Source organism: Theropithecus gelada, chromosome 2, assembly GCF_003255815.1.
Source record: "Theropithecus gelada isolate Dixy chromosome 2, Tgel_1.0, whole genome shotgun sequence".
NCBI classification, from domain to species: Eukaryota; Metazoa; Chordata; class Mammalia; order Primates; family Cercopithecidae; genus Theropithecus; species Theropithecus gelada.
Window position 1 is genome coordinate 181,442,905 of NC_037669.1, and position 16,559 is coordinate 181,459,463.

Below are 16,559 nucleotides of genomic sequence, written 5' to 3' on the forward strand. Positions count from 1 at the left end.
AGAGTACCAAAGAGAGAAATGTTACAGCTGGGCCTCTGGGGGTGACATCACCTATTGGTAGGTTCTGTGATGCCCACATAAGCCGCAAAACCAGCAAGTTTTTATTAGAGATTTCAGAAGGGGAGAGGGGTACAAACAGGGAGTAAGGCACAAAGATCACATGCTTCAAAGGGCAATAAAAGATCATAAGGGCAGAAGGGCAGAACAAGATCACAAGGCCAGGGTGAAATTAGAATTACTGATGAGGTTCCATGTCCTGCTGGGCACATGCTGTCTTGATAAACATCTTAACAGGAAACAGAGTTTGAGAGCAGAGCAGACAACGGGTTTGACCATAATTCACCAGGTTGGAATTTCCTAATCCTAGCAAGCCTGAGGGCACTACAGGAGGCCAGGGCATATTTCATCCCTTATCTTCAACCGCATAAGACAGACATTCCCATTGTGGCTGTTCATAGACCTACCCTTGGGAATGCATTCCTTCCCCAGCGTTATTCCTTGTGGGGAAAAGAATTCAGTGATATTTCTCCTATTTGCTTTCTGCAAGAAGAAAAATATGACTCTGTTCTGCCTGGCCCCACAGGCAGTCAGACCTTATGGTTATCTCCCTTGTTCCCTGAAAATCGCTGTTATCCTGTTCTTTTTGAGGGTGCCCAGATTTCATATTGTTCAAACACACGTTTTACGAACAATTTGTACAGATAATGCAATCATCACAGGGTCCTGAGGCAACATACATCCTCAGCTTTTGAAGATGACGGGATTAAGAGATTAAAGTAAAGACAGGCATCGGAAATTATAAGAGTATTGATTGGGGAAGTGATAAATGTCCATGAAATCTTCACAATTTATGTTCAGAGATTGCAGTAAAGACAGGCGTAAGAAATTATAAAAGTATTAATTTGAGGAACTAATAAATGTCCATGAAATCTTCACAATTTATGTTCTTCTGCCATGGCTTCAGCCAGGCCCTCCGTTCAGGGTCCCTGACTTCCTGCAACAAAAAATTATAGCCAAATAGGACATGTGAAAAATACAGAAAATAAAAATAACCGGTCTAATGTAACACTGTTATCATATTATTGCATTTCATACCAATCTTGTCCTGTAGATATTTTTAATGCTATTGTCACCTTGGATTTGTGAGTGAAAAGTTGTTATAAAAATGTAAAAATAATGTCATATCAGAATCTGATCTTCTATATTTGGATTTAAGTAGATTAAAAGATCTTTGATGGATCTATGAAGAATTTTTAATGATCACTTTCTCTTTCCTCCAAGCCCTAAAACTTTGTTCTTCAAAAAAGCACTTCTTTGATTTTTTATAAGCTAGTTTACAAAGTGGAAATATTTGTGAATTCATAAATCTTATATATTGAGAATTTGCTATGTTAATAAATATTATGACATCAATTAATAAATAAACATATGAAAGTAGAGATATCGCCAGGCTCAGTGGCTCATGCCTGTAATCCCAGCACTTTGAGAGGGGGAGGCGGGCAGATCACTTGAGGTCAGGAGTTCGAAACAAGCCTGGCCAACATAGCGATACCCGATCTCTATCAAAAATCCCCCACCCAAAAAATTAGCTGGGTGTGATCTCAGCTACTCAGGAGGCTGAGGCAAAAGGATTGCTTGAACGGAGGAGGTGGAGTTTGCAGTGAACTGAATGTCACCACTGCACTCTAGCCTGGGCAACAGAATAAGAGTCTGTCTAAAAAAAAAAAAGTGGATACATCATTGTGGCTAAAAATGTTTTAAGAGAAGAAGACGTTTTCAAAATCGTTTAAATGTAATGGACATGTACAAATCGAAAACACAGCAAAATAATCAAAGTAGAGAGCAATGGCAGAAAAACAACTTAAAATAAAAAAATAGAAATTGTGCTTTAATAATATACATTAAAGTTCCTGAGCCATTCTAGAGAGCAAAGAAGTTATGAATATTACTGATAGAAATATTCATTTGTATCAATGTACTTTTGGAAAGTTTACCTATAAACATTTATTCATCCAATCATGTGTTCATTTATTCAGTAACTTTTCAATAAGTGCCTTTGATGTGCCAGTCACCAACTGTTCTGAATACATCAGAGAACAAGACAAATAATGCAATTGTCCTACATTTGCAGAGAAACAGCTAATAAATAAATAAACAAAGAAAATAATAACAGACTATGATAGATGATAATAAAAAGGAATTACAAAATGTACTTATTAGGTAGTTATAACCACTTAAGTCACTCTAAAACTTAGTGGCTTAGAACAACTAGAAATTATTGAACACACAATACTAGGGTTTGGCAATTTGTCCTGGGCTCTGTGAGACAGTTCTGCGTATCTGGGCCAGGCTCAATGGAGTTTGGCCATATCTCATTCATGCTTCTGCAGACAGCTGCGACATTGGTTTAGGGTTGGCAGGTCCAAAACAAGTCAGCTGTGATGGCTCATCTGCATTCTACATGGTTGTACATCCTCCAGCAGGCTACCTGGGACTTACTCATTTGGTGATGGTGCTGAAATCTCAAAAAAGAGGATGAAAGCTTGCAATGCCTTTTGAGGCCCAGACTTGAAACCCAGTAGACTCCAGCTACTGATGGCAGAAGCTCCTAAGAATTGAGGTCATTTTTGCAGTTAACACATTAGGATAGAACACCCAGGACTAAGTTGATAATTGTAATGTTTGGAGTTTGGTTATAAAAGCAGCCAGCAAAGAAATCAGGAGAGGATGATGTTCTAGGAGTCTCTAGAGGAGAGCTAGAAATAAAGTAATTGAAACTAATGAAGTGAAACAGATACAAAGAGTACAGATAAGGAGCTCAAAATTAATGATAACTTTTACAGGCTATAAAGGAGAAAAGAATATGAAGTACAAAATGTTGGAAAATTGTCCCAGAGTTTGCTAAAATTACCAACAAATAAAAACTCATTGGTCCTTCTGGTCTTTTATTTTTTCACCAAATCACCTGTATTAAAACTGTGAATTAGTTATGTTCTTGTATTTTGCACTGTTTATCAAAAAATAAAGCTATATAATTACTCAATGGAGAGGAGAATGTTCAAGAGTATCCAGGAGGAAAAAAAAATGTCAGTAGGAAAGAAAAAGCTTGTTTGATTTGATTGATTGCATCTGAATTTAACTGAAGAATTTAGAAATTTAAAAATATTAGACTACTCCAAAAGTTGCAATCTGTTACTTCCTTTCACATCTATTGTATATGTGTATGTATATATGTATATGTATGTATATTTTTTCTATACATATATACTCATATAGGCATATCACATGTATATGTATATGTGTTATATACATATAAAACCTTGCACTGTGTTCCTGGAATAGCCACAGACACTCAATGCCAGGCTGTGAAAGCAGCCGAAATGGGGGCTGCACCCTGCAAAGCCATAAGAGCAGAGCTGCCCAAGGCTGTGGGAGCCCACCTCCTGCATTTCTTCCATTTGAAACGGGTGTATTTCAAATGGAAATGGCCAATTTCTTCCATTTGAAACGGGTGTATTTACCTAAAGCCTGTAACCCCATTGTACCTAGGAAGTAACTAAAGTTCTTTTGATTTTACAGGCTCATAGGCTGTAAAGTTATGCAATGTTTTACGTTGGCTACATCTTTCTAAATTTCTCACTGACATATTGCCATGTCTACATAGGCCCAAACTTTAACTGACCCAGAAACCCAACAGAAATGCCAAAGACAATCATGTAGAAGTTTTCTTAATGTTAACCTACCTTCTAAAAGACAGTTTTTTCAAAATAGCAGAATCTAAAGGTAAATAATTACTTACAAGGCAGGGACTTGCCTTGTCTCTAGTGAGACCTTGGACTTTTGAGTTAATACTGAAATGAGTTAAGACTTTAAGGGACTGTTGGTTGGAAGGGCATGATTGTGTTTTGAAATGTGAGGACATGAGATTTGGGAGGGGCCAGGGGCAGCATGATATGGTTTTGCTGTGTCCCCACCCAAATCTCATCTTGAATTGTAGTACACATAATCCCCATGTATCATGGGAGGGACCTAGTGGCAGGTAATTGAATCATGGGGTGGTTACCCTCGTGTGGTTCTCGTGATAGTGAGTGAGTTCTCACGAGATTTGATGGTTTTATAAGAGGCTTTTCCTTATAAACTTCTCTCTCTTCTGCCACCATGTGAAGGACTTGTTTGCTTCCCCTTCCACCATGATTGTAAGTTTCCTGAGGCCTCCCCAGCCATGTGGAACTGAGAGTCAATTAAACTTCTTTCCTTTATAAATTACTCAGTCTTGGATATTTCTTCACAGCAGTGTGAGAACGTACTAATAAATATGCGTATGTATATATGCATATGTACGTATATAATATCTATTTCTATACACATATATGCATAACACATGTATATGTATATGTGTTTATATCCCTTTAATTGAATACAATTCATTTTGGGAAATGTGCAATTACTTTTTTCTAGCCTTCAACTGGTCGACTTTATTCCACTTTCCGTTGTGATTTGTTGTTGGTGGTGTGACCTATTGCAGACTGCTTTCAGAAGTTTGATCACCGGTATTACTCAAGCATTATGACTGAGCCCAGAATGATGTGTTCTGTGGTGTTAGACATCCAATATTATGATAAATAGCTCTCTGCTCTAAAAGAGAAAGAAACATTTCAATCCAATATAAATGAAGAGACCCTGGCCTTGCCTGATTTTCTAGACAAACAGAGTTTGCTTTCTAGCTCTGATGAAAGGGCAGATTTTGAAATGGAATTAAGAAGCTCACATACACACCTGAGTCACACTCATACCCACGCGTCAGTGATTTAACCATAATGGAGTTCCTGTTGTTTATATTGCCTGTTCACATACAAGGTAGACTCAGTTTATTCTAAACACTCTGTGTCAGAAAGAATGAAACAAATGTATAGAACTGAACTCTATGGCCCAAAATAGTTCCTCCTCTCTTCTAAAAGATAAAAATGTAGATTACTTGTTTCATGTATAGTTCATCTCCTGTCACAACTGAAACGAAGGAAAAGTAACTCCATTTCTCTGACAATTTATATCTATAATATTATGCTCAAATAGTCAAAGCTTCCCATTTAAGCATCATATGAATTTTTATGAAGACACTCATGAAGTTATTATTTGAATAAACAAATAATTGAATAATTTAGCACTTCCTGATGTGGTATGATATATTTGTTTATTATATGCTCCATGAACAAAATAAAGTTTCCATCATTAGAAAAACCTGAGAATTTCTGTATAGTACACATCGGCATAATAAGAGTTTTAAGAAATTCCTTATTAAAGAAATCTGATAACTATTGTATGTTAGAATGTTTGCATGCTTTTTGAACATAGAGCTTTATTATTTCCATAAAATATCATTGTGATTGATTGTATTACTTGGTGGTCTGCAGAAAACAACTGGAAAATTCTGAGTTCTATTTTTTTTTCTTTTCCTGAACCAAACACTAGTTATCCAGGAAAAGGCCAAGTCGCAAAAGAATTACTGGAAATGTGTGTGTGCCTCCACGCCATTTACTTGAGCAGAAGTACCTGTCAGATCCACAAAGTCCTTAATAGTCCTAGAATAAAACTACAGAAAACCATGATTATGGGGGCAAAGAGTACAATGCAAAGAGAGCATCTGGGGATCATGGAAATACAGAGAGAGGCAAGATGCTGTTTTAAAAGCCTGAAAAAATAACACTATAAAGACGCAGTGCTACTTACTGGCCCAGAGGCAGGATCTTTCGATCATGTTGCAAAATCTGCAAGACATGTCTCTGACACCCCCAAGATTTGTGACCTCTGCCAAGTTATTTAACTTCCTGGAGCCTCATTTTCCAGATCTGCAAAATGGGGTGAATCTGATACCCAATTCAAACGATTGCTGTGAGGATTAAATTATGACAATAACATCTGACCTATAAGAAGAACTCAATAAATATTAGCTATTATTTAGAAGAAAGAAATAAATAACTTTTTTGTTTCACTTAGGGTAGATTTTGGTATCTGCGTTTATTTTGTTTGAGACTTATTGACAAGGAAAGCTAGAAGGGAGCTTAAGAGCATCTGGTTAATTCCCATTATTTTATATGTAAATAAACTGAGACCCAGAGTGACTGGGCTGGAGGCATTTAGGTCTGATACATTTAACTTCCCACTCATGGGATTATAGTAATTTAAGTGACTCAGAAGAAATTATCATGCATAAAATTAACATTTTCCTTTTGAGCACATATTGACTTTCTTTTTTAGTTCCCAAATATCCTAAATATTTCTCAAATATAGTTCTGAAATCAGACATTTCATTTTTTTTCTGCACTTATTGGTAATGCTTTAAGCATTTGCCAATTAGCTTGGAGAGACTCTTTCTATTATCATTGCAGAAGACTTTGCGTTGGGAATGGATGCTAGTTATTTCAGCTAATCTAGACTGGGTATCTGGATCTGTCATCTGTGTTCCGTAAAACCTCTTCTCTAATTCTTGTTCTTTAACTTTCTCTGTCAAATCCTAGGACACTGCTCCCGTTTGTCTCCTATTTCAGTGATGCAATTTTCTGTGGTATCAAGTTACTATTCTGCATCCCCAGTCTCATTTTAAATTCAGTTCTCAGGTTTTCTTTACTTTATACATATTTCTGACAACAGCTTATTTATAACAACTTGGCTTCATAAATACATGAATCTTTTCTCTTTAACGTTCTGAGAACAAATGTTTCTAGTTTTCTCCCTTTTTCTTCTGCAGCTCTTTTGTTAACTTTTCTTCTGTTTTTATTACTAATTTTATTGCTTTGAGTCAGAGAAAATGTCCTTCACATATCCCAGATCTTGTAATTTTTTGAGACCTCATACATAGTTGATGTATGTTCATGTTTTAATAAATTTTCAAATTATTTTTATGGTGCATGCAGAAAGCACTATTCAACCATTACATGATTATTGTTGACTACCTTATTAAAAAGTTTAGTAGATTTACTTTTTTTAAACATTTTTGAAAGATTGAGATTTACAAGTTTAAAACTACCATGATTATAAATGTGTCCCATATTTTTATTTTTTCTTATATATTTTTCTTAACTGTCATATAACTATGCAGTCTACTTTTTAATTGAAGTAAATAGCCACTCTTTCTTTTGCATAATATATTTATTTAAAGCTTACACTTTGTGATATTCATACTGAAACCACTTTATCTTACCATTTTCTCATCCTTTAAAGGTAAAATTTGAGGGTCAGATGTGTCCTTTTTAAGCAATGCGTAGTGACATTTGTCTGATGAAGTGAGGTCACATAGTACTGAGGAGTCTGTCATTGGCTGGTGGCTCACTTTCACCTTTACACCCACAAGTTCTCACTGACACCCACTCATTACTTTAAATGATTCTCTTTTGCAAACTAGACCTTCTGAATATCATTTCTTGGCAAGTTGCATAGGAGTCTAGCCAATTAATGAGTAAGAAAAATTTCCTTTCCATCAAGTCTTAAGATAATAGGTTTATGAAGTCTGTTCTATCTAAAAATTAGCTTTTAAGAAAGGTGTTGATATAAATATAATGAATTAATATATCAAATTTCTTATTAAATGTGCTAGATACTGCTGAATATACTGAAAAAAATATGAAATACCTTTGTGAAAATTTATCCTTGTGACCTCATACAAATCCTTTGTGTCATCTGAGGCTTACTTACTGCATCTGTACAATGAAACATTGGCCTATCTTAGCCATAACGTCCCCTGCCCTACTCAGAGGTTTTGCAACTCTATAAACTCTAAATATAAGGCAGATCCAAGAACTCAATTAGGACACAAGTATTTGGGGGAAGATGCATAAACTTTCAGAAACATGCTTTAGAATTTAGTATGGCTTACCAATAAAATAAGTGATAAATGGTTTGAGTAAACGATGATACGCTGTTAAACTCTGTATTACAGTGTACTTTATCAGATTTTTTAATGATGCAAAAATTCCAATGTGATGAGCCAATAACTCAAGACTTTTTTTCAGATAAAATATGTATTTTCATGTTCTAATCAGTTGCTTATGCATTTATCCATTCATGATTATTTACTTAAGTAAAACTGCAAGGTCGATGCTCTGTGGTGATATAAAAATGGAAACATGAGTCCCTGGAAACATTTGTTTGATAACTGTCACTAACATTTGGTTTCTCTGATGCCAAAGAAAAGAATTTTGATTTTGGCCCTAACCAAGAGATATTTCATTAGCCACCAGTTTTACAGGGCACTGTAGGTGTTAGGTCAAAAATATGATATATGTATTTAATATAATATAGTTCTTTTTATCTTCAAGAGAAATGTATAACGTTCAGCATAACTTATAAAGAAGTACTTTTGTTGTTGTCGTGGTCGTGGTGGTGGTTGTTCTTTTGGCATAATATCTTGAGGAACATGTGTTCCATGGGAAAGTTTCGGGGATATGATGTGCTTGGTGGGTCTGTAAGGTGGAGTTGAGTTGACCACCCCCTCTCGCCAAATGTTGAAGAGCTTTTTTTTATTTAAACAAACAAACCAACAATATCATGAAACGGTTGTTTAAGCTAAATGGAAATGACTTTTGAACGACATCTTCTTTCAATGATTTGTACCATAGTGTCCTGTGACTATGAACTAAGAGTTCAATGAAAACATAGAGTTAGACTTGTGGTAAACTTATGCAAAATTTCTTCTCTGAGTGGGTCACTAATTATTTTATAGGAAAGCAGGTTAATATCACATTTTTCTTGCTGTGTGTACAAAACAGGCAAGAATAAGTGCAAAAATGCCTCCTATACCCTTTCACACTGGCCCTCAAAATAATTCTGAATAACATAATAGAAAGACATGTTATTTTTTAAATATTGTAGGTTCTAGGGTAATGCTGAATTAACTTTGTCCTTTCAATGTTTCCGTCCACGATGCCAATCCGTAGATATGATTTTGGCCCACAAACTCCATACAGTTCTGCTTTGCAGCTGCAAAGTAGATGAGGGGCCAGGAGGGGGAGTAGAAGTTAAAATATTGCAGACAGAGCTACCCTAAAATTCATGATGAAATGATTAATGCTGATAACAGATGGAGGAGTAAACAGGGCCAACCAGAAAACACCACCAACTGCTACCTAAGGACAAAGAATGAGGACTTCCAAAATGACAAACAGAACAGTGATTGAAAAAAAATCACATGTGCAATTGTTAAAAAGGGGAAACTGTAGTAGGAGACAAACCATTTCTCAAATATAAATGCAAATGGTGGTTGTATATGTTTCAGCCAGACAATAGTGCTTCAATGTATCACTGTCATGAAAGAACAATGAGGCTTAGGCTAAGTTTGTGTGCTGATTTTCCATGAAATCCACAAAAACAGGCTATCGTTTTCAAGTAAATAGCTCTCCTATGGTAAAATGCTAATGCTCTTCTTGCATACCTTTTCTTTGTTTTCTCTCAGGAAGCACAAGATAGATCCAGGTAGCCTTGCTGATGAGTGTCAGATATTTTAAGCTTACTTTATTATTTTTTTATTTCTGCAAAGAGTAAGGCATGAGGGAATAGTGCTCTACATGATGGTATCTGCTCCATTCTGGACAAAAGTGCCTTTAAATCCCGCAAGCCTGGTCTCAAAATACTCTCCTATGTAAAATACCAAGGGAAAAAGAAAACCCTAGGGACAAATAAAGGATGAACCAGATGATGACATTTTTTCTTTTGATATTTTTTCCCTTTCTAAGGTTACATATGCTTGTGTTCACTGTCCATTACAAATATGCTTTGTCCTTTAACTAAATGAGTCAGAATGCCACCTGGGTGTGCCACTTCCTCACAATTATGCTGTAAATATGTTGATTTATGCAAAAAATTATGCATCTTATATTATGTAAATGTGGCTATAAACTTAATGTAGACCACTCTTCAGAAAGAAATTTTAAACATTCCTTGTATAAGTTATCATACAGTTATCAAACTTTTTTGTTTCTCCACAAATGTATGTAAACATTGAAACTCTTAACCAGCCTGGTACATACTCAATGCTATTGACTTTGTTTCTTGTTATTCCTCTTTCCACCTCAGGCAGCAGACAGGAAAAGAAAAAAAAAATACAAAAGGAATCCATGGAGATAAGAATTGTATTGTTATTATAATGTTAACATTTATATAATATTTTAGAATGGTGGCTTTTATGGCAAGTTTTATGCATCATCAGTTAATCAATCCTATTAGAGGAAACAGTACAAAGGGTAACGTATTCAGGAATCTCAATTGCTGCTCTCCACCTTTTCCCTCGACGTTTCCCCACACTGTCTGAGATCATTGTTGCTGTATGGATAATACAGCCCATGATTAGAAAAAAAACCATTCATCTTGACTACAAAGTAGTATAGGGTTAGTTTCCAAAAACTTGAAAAATATGAAAAAAAGAAGCATACATTTTTGCCAATTCTCCCTCTTACTGAATTTTTTGCTTACCTCAAGCATAAGTTTCCTCATTTGCATAAGAGGGGTATGAATGTTTTGAAAATTCAGCAGGTGAAACATTTCAGCATATTTAGTTTGGGCCCTGGCACAGAGTAACTTTTGTAGCTGCTATTTGACTTAATGTCTAGAGAAAAATTCAGTATCACTGCCCAAAATGGTTATTCCTTAAAATGTCTTTGTTTTATTATAAACGTGGTAAAATCTTGTGACAGAAAAATTGGTAAGTGGAGAATATTACAAAAATAGCTCCCAGTTATATTTTCCATAACACATATAATTTTGGGGTACTTTTTCTAGTTGTTTTCTTTTTTAATCTCATGGTGTTTCGTTTTGTCTTGGTAATCATTCTGTACACACAATTTGGCATACTCCATTTTTGTACTGTTTTTCATATTCTTTCATAACCATGAAATTTTAATACCCATAGAAAACTTTATGTAAGAAAAATGTATTTAATTATTTTAAATTGCCTTATTTACAAAATTTAAGAAAATTTTTTTAAAGCAAAATACACTTGCAACAATTATCCTTAGGCAGCTATTAAATAAGTTTATTGATTACACTATGTATGGGTGATATTAATTCACATCCTTGCCACATAACTTTTTTTTTGTTTATCATCTTTTCAGCATGAAGGGATTACTAAAGTACCTAGCATTCAAAATATGCTATATTTGAATTACTTCTCAGCTAGAGTAAATGCAGTATACTAAAAAGTTAGCACAAAGCCCGGATACACTAACAAATGCGTTGTATGTGGAAATGATAGATTTTTTCTAGAAGTAAATTACTCATCTCCCTGGATCGCTCTGAAAATATTAGCCAAGCAAAAATAGTTGCTGAGAACACAGTAAATTTTACAGTACATTTTTTCCCCTGGCAAAATATTTTGAGAAATTTGTTAGTCAAAGAAATTTTTATTTCTCCTCCCATTCTTATTAAACATTATTCATAGAAAAAATTTCATTATCTAAGTTCCATGGACCACACTGGAGTTTCATGGATGGACATTGGGAGTTTCATATGTTGCTTAAAATTGTGCACCAAATCTAGAATTTTCGAACCTTTCTAAATTGGTCTTGGGAGAGGGGCTTTACTTTTTTCATAGCATCTAGTGCTGGACATAATGATGTCAAAGTTTCCTTCCAACTATAAAGAAATGTGTTTTTGATGGTCTGCTGATATGATGGTCTGAATGTCTCCCAAAACTCATGTGTTAAAACCGAATTCCTGTTGTGATGGTATTACAAGGTGGGGGCCTTTTGGGAAGTGATTAAGTCATGAGGGCTTATGAATGTATTCGTGCCTTATAAAAGGATCTGAGGGAACTAGCAAAGATCCTTTTTACCCTCTGCCTTGTCATATAGAGGACACAGCAAGAAGGCACTCATCAGACAGCAAATGCCTGTGCCTTGATCTTGTACTTCCCATCCTTCGGAACTGTGAGAAATACGTTTCTGTTCTTTATAAATTACGCAGTCTGTGTATTCTGTTACAGAAGCACAAATGAACTAAGAAATTGGTGCTGAGAAGTAGGGTGTTGCTATAACAAATACCTAAAAATGTGGAAGCAGCTTTGAACTGGGTAATGGGTAGAGGCTGAAGCAGATTTGAAGGTCATGTTTGAAAACATCTAGAATGCCATGGAGCATTAAGGGTAACTCTGGTGAGGCTTAGAAGAACAGGATAGATATAGAGGAAGCCTCAGTCTTAGAGATTATCTAAGTGGTTGCGAACAGAATGTTTGTAGAAGTATGGACAGTAAAGGCCATTTGAATGAGGTCTTAGGTGGAAATGAGGACTGTTACTGGAAACTGAAGGAAAGGCCATCCTTGTTTCAAAGTGGCAAAGATCATGGCTGAATTATGTTTGTGTCATAGTACTCTGTGGAAGGCAGAATTTAAGAGCAATGAACTAGGATATATAGCTGAAGAAATCTCTAAGCGAAGTGTTTAGGATATTAAATGGTGTCTCTTAAACTACTTATAGTAAAATACAAGAAGAAAGAAATGAGTGAAAGATTGACTTAATAATCAAAGAGGAAGCAGAACATAAAAGATCTGGGAAATTCTCAGCTTGACTATGTAAAGAATAAAAAAGCATATTTAGGAGAGAAAACTAAGGATGTAGCCAACAGTCCCTTTGATAAGAAGATTAGTATGGATTGAAGGAAGCCAGATGCTATTCATCAAGACTGTGGGAGAATGACCCTGAAGGCATTTTGGAGATCTTCCAGGCTGCCTTGCCAGCACAGGCCCAGAGTCAGAACATTGAGGGCAGAATGGTTTCAAGGAAGAGACCCAGGTCACTACTAAGTTCCAGGGTGCCTGTGGGACTGCAGGGCTCACTGCCCAGGCTGCCTCAAGTCTCTGCTGTCTGCATTCTGGTGTAGCACTCTTTGGCTGCTCCAGATGTGACTCAGGTGGGCTCAGGTGCAGCTTGGGCCACCACTGCAGAGGGCACAAGTTGTAAAGCTTGCTGGTGTCCACCTGATACTAAATCTGCTGGCACACAGAGTGAACAAGCATTGGATGTACCTTTAGTGTCATCCATATCTAATTTAAATGAGAGTCTGGAGAGAAGACTTTTGAGTGAATGCTAGAATTAGTTAAGAACTTCGGATTGTTGTATGAAATAAAAATATATTTTCCATGTGGGAAAGACATAAATGTTGGGGCCAGGGCAGAATGCTATGGTATGAGTGTCTCCCTAAATTTATGTGTTGAAACTTCATCTCCTTTGTAATTGTGTTAAGAGGTGGGGCCTTTTGGGGAATGATTAAGTCAGGAGGGCTCCACCCTCATGAATGGATTAGTGCCTCATAAAAGGGCTCAAGGGGACTAGCCTAGGTCCTTTCTGCCCTTTGGTCTTCTGCCATGTGAGGACACAGCTCGAAGGCCCTCAGCAGACGCCAAATGCCAATGCCTTGATCTTGGACTTCTCTGCCTCCAGAACTGTGAGAAATAAATCTCTGTACTTTATAAGTTACTCAGTCTGTGGTATTCTCTTGCAGCAGCACAATTGGAATAAGACACCTGGCTCACCCTGTGTTTGGAAATACGTGCTCCCATGTGGAGACCAGTCCTAGCTCTCCCACTTCCCTCTAAAATAGCTAAACATTGACAGGGCTGCAGAGAAATAATCTGAATGTGGAAATTGCAGGTGGTGGGAGATCCTTGACATTTTGAAGACATAAATTAGACAGGTTTGACATGGGGTGCTAGAAACAAACAAGCAAGCACACAAAACATAAACCAAACTCTTTCCCCAGCGGCAGAACACCCAGGCCACAAGTTGTTCCATTTTTCCTTCCCCAGATTAAAAATAACGGTCCTATTTGGAGGGGCTCACAGCTTTTAAAAAGATAATGTGCCCAGTTATTCTAACATTCTATTTTCTTCTTTATAACCAGTAAAAAGGCTTATAACATTCTATCATCCAGAAATTGGGACCAAATCAATAAATTGTAAACACTTCACAATTCTTTTCCCTTATTCTTTTTCATAAAAAATATCTGCGCAAATAAGTAAAATCTTACTAATGCTTTTCTTCCTTTTCCATTTTATACTTTTACAATGTTTAAATTTCTATGATAGTCACTGAAAAATGTTTTCTAAAAGTCAGAGAATCTGCACTACATTTCTAGAATATAAAATCAGATCTGGAGATTACCAATTTTTGTTTCAGTGCCTACATTTTTCAAGACTGTGTAAAAGGGAACCAACATATGCATGCTAGTGATGTACCAGAAACTGAGCTAAGAGGATTACTTAGATTATTTCACGTGATCCTCACAGCAACTTCAAGTTGCTATTTTCTACTTATTTTATTTATGAGGAAGCACGCCCTAGGATATTAGGTAACTTGTCAGAAATCCCAAAGCTGGTATACAGATGTACTAGTCCATTTCGGTTGCTGTAATAAAAATATTATCAACTGGGAGGTTTGAACGACACACATTTATTTATCAGAGTTCTGGAGGTTGGGAAATCCAAGGTCAAATCACTGGCAGATTTGGTGACTTGTTAGGGCCCATTCCTCGCAAATGACACCTTGCTGCATCCACACCTGATGGAAAAGGGAAAGAGAGCTTTCTAGGATTTTTTTTTAAATTAAGGGCACTAATCCCATTTAGGAAGGCTCTACACTCATGAGCTAATCATTTCCCAAATGCCCCACTTCCTAATACCATCACATTGGGGGTTAGGATTTCAACACACAAATTTTGAGAGGACACAAACATCCTGTCAATAACAATGGCAAAAATGAGAGTTACATCAAGGGTTTTCTTATTTCATCATCATTCTAAATCTTACTTTTTTCTTATAGGGACTAGAGATTCTTTCATAATCACATGTCAGAAAATGAGTATGACAGTATGCGTCATTGGAATAAAACTGGCAGAGAATAGCATGATTATGCTGTGGTTTCTATTTGAGACTGGAAAGGTATCACTGAGAATAAGCCATTTTGATCAATACAATATTGGGGGATGGTGTGAAGAGCAGAAGCAATTGACTTGAAGGTCTATAATGCAATGAATTTGCCACCTAATTAAGGAGGCTTCAGCTATGCAAATTATTAATTTAAGAGAATCACATTATTAATATTTGAGCCATATTTATTCATTAGGCAAAATGGATCTACTTAGATACAATATTTATCGTTACTTCAAATGTAGATGTAGCAATGCTTTCATTTACCTCAAACTTCTCTCCACACTGACAACTCATTCAATATTAATGATTCTCCCACAAATTTGCTTATGGGTGCTTTCAGCTGTGGGGGGTCAACTGAGACACAAAGCTTTAGTGAACACTGGTATGCCATTTCCTCCATTACAGTGAACAAATGAGGAGCTTTGTCCAAGACAGTTTACTAAATGTGCTCGGTAGTGAGCTCTGCATTGTAATACACTGAGCATGTGGCTACTTTTGGTTTAGAAAAGAGCCCTATCTGAGTTGGTGGCTAACCTCAGTAGCTTTCACAGTGGTGCTATGATATCACAAGGGCTCAGGATAGCCTGGCAAGACATTTGCTTTCGCCAGTGCTAAATTAAGGGCTCCTGTTCTTATTTTTATTGAGTGTTAGGGAAATAAAAAGATACACATCTTATTTTCTTCTTTCCTTTCTCCATTCCGTCTCCCCTCCTTCACTTCCTTTTTCCCCACAATCTAAACCTAAACCTATTCTCAAGCTTGCTCTGTCTCTCCTTCCTTCTTTCCTTCCTTCCCTTCCTTCCTTCCTTCCTTCCTCTCTCTCTCTTTCTTTCCTTCTTTCTTTCTTTCCCTCTCCTCTCCTCTCCTCTTTCTCTTTCTCTTTCTCTTTCTGTTTCTCTTTCTCTTTCTCTTTCTCTCTCTTTCCCTTTCTCTTTGTCTTTTTCTTTTTCTTTTCCTTTTTCTTTCTTTTGAGGCGGAGTCTCGCTCTGTAGCCCAGGCTGGAGTGCAGTGGCCGGATCTCAGCTCACTGCAAGCTCCGCCTCCCGGGTTCAGGCCATTCTCCTGCCTCAGCCTCCCGAGTAGCTGGGACTACAGGCGCCGCCACCTCGTCCAGCTAGTTTTTTGTATTTTTTAGTAGAGACGGGGTTTCACAGTGTTAGCCAGGATGGTCTCGATCTCCTGACCTCGTGATCCGCCTGTCTTGGCCTCCCAAAGTGCTGGGATTACAGGCTTGAGCCACCGCACCCGGCTGGCTTGCTTCCTTCCTTCCTTCCTTCCTTCCTCCCTCCCTCCCTCCCTCCCTCCCTCACTTCCTTCCTTCCTTCCTTCCTTCCTTCCTTCCTTCCTTCCTTCCTTCCTTCCTTCCTTCCTTCCTTCCTTCCTTCTCTTTCTTTCCTTTTCTCTTTCTCTCTCTTTCTCTTTCTCTCTTTCTTTCTTTCTCTTTCTTTCTTTCTTTCTTTTTCTTTCTTTCTTTCTTTCTTTCTTTCTTTCTTTCTTTCTTTCTTTCTCTTTATTTCTCTTTCTTTCTTTCTTTCTTTCTTTCTCTTTCTTTCTTTCTTTCTTTCTTTCTTTCTTTCTTTCTTTCTTTCTTTCTTTCTCTCTCTCTCTCTCTCTCTCTCTCTCTCTCCCTCCCTCCCTCCCTCCCTCCCT

The 16,559-nt window shown here is 36.9% G+C and overlaps 1 long non-coding RNA gene across 1 annotated transcript in view; it reads right to left on the reverse strand.

Moving 5' to 3' along the window:
• Nucleotides 1-1,979: 1,979 nt before the first annotated feature.
• Nucleotides 1,980-16,559, reverse strand: part of LOC112619141 — a 526,979-nt gene continuing 512,399 nt past the window's right edge. Inside the window, exons 3-4 of the long non-coding RNA XR_003118181.1 lie at nucleotides 5,537-5,590; nucleotides 1,980-2,756 (exon numbers count right to left, since the gene is read on the reverse strand). This is a non-coding gene — a long non-coding RNA (uncharacterized LOC112619141). The remainder of the gene's footprint in view (nucleotides 2,757-5,536; nucleotides 5,591-16,559) is intronic.